Source organism: Spea bombifrons, chromosome 8, assembly GCF_027358695.1.
Source record: "Spea bombifrons isolate aSpeBom1 chromosome 8, aSpeBom1.2.pri, whole genome shotgun sequence".
Classification (NCBI taxonomy): Eukaryota; Metazoa; Chordata; class Amphibia; order Anura; family Pelobatidae; genus Spea; species Spea bombifrons.
This window is the reverse complement of record NC_071094.1, coordinates 20,763,834-20,764,759: the sequence shown is the minus strand read 5'-3', so window position 1 is coordinate 20,764,759 and position 926 is coordinate 20,763,834. Positions and strand designations below refer to the sequence as shown.

The following is a 926-nucleotide window of genomic DNA, read 5'->3' as shown; positions in this document are numbered from 1 at the left end:
TTTGGTGTTTTTTTCACATACTTAGTACTTCAGGTGTGAAATTACAGCTCCTGGTATATGTTGCTGTCACACAACACCCCGATATGTGTCCAGCAACATCTCCTGAGTACATTGATACCCCACATGCATGGGTTTGTCAGATTGTTTGGGGGCAAAAGGGCCACATTTGGAACATGAGCAATTCAAATTCAGTAGGAATTTTACATCTGGGTAAAGAAAAATGCTTGTACCCAACTATCAGTAGGGACAGGTTACAAGAAAGCCTGGCCTATCTCCAAGAAGGGATTTGATCTAGCACCTTAAGTGGTCCCTCATGCCACGGAATGGACACAGGGTTCACTTGACAGTGCAAATAAAAACGCTTAAAAATGGTGGAGCAAATAAAAGCTAAAAACAGTAAATGTAACAAAAAATTTAAAAAAAATACAAAAATGGAGCAGGAACAAAAAAAAAATTAAAAATGGGAAACTGTGTGATACAGCTTGAAGCAGTCACCGACACAGAGTGCAGGTTTTCCAGGGCAATCTGGACAGTAAAATGTGGTGTCCTTTCTTTGCCCCCTGCTGTAGCATACCCTGCATCTCTTTTGGGGATTCTGCTTCTTTGCTGTAGGGGTGATTTTAAAAATAAAATGGGTAGCCCCAATTCTGTTGGTTCCCATCACTACTTGGGGACCAGGTGCATCACGGTACAAGATACCTGAAATTACTTCGAGCTGAAACTGCAAAAAAGACAGCTTCAGCCCAGTGTCTGCTTTTTTGTGCAGCAAAAAAGCGTTATAGGTTGCAATTTGCATTAGATAAATTGCAACCTTCTTGTACCAGGCCTTTGTCTTCCTCATAATGAGGTAGGGCTGTAGGAGTTGATCTGACAGATCAACTCCACCCATGTGCTTGTTATAGGCCCTGATGCACACTGGCTTTCTA

The 926-nt window shown here is 41.9% G+C and overlaps 1 non-coding gene across 1 annotated transcript; it reads right to left on the bottom strand.

Annotated features, from left to right (window-relative positions):
• Nucleotides 1-222: 222 nt before the first annotated feature.
• LOC128504173 (small nucleolar RNA SNORA35) lies at nt 223-352 on the bottom strand. Its single transcript, XR_008355406.1, has one exon. It is a non-coding gene; the product is annotated as a small nucleolar RNA SNORA35 (small nucleolar RNA).
• Between the last annotated feature and the right edge of the window lie 574 nt (nt 353-926).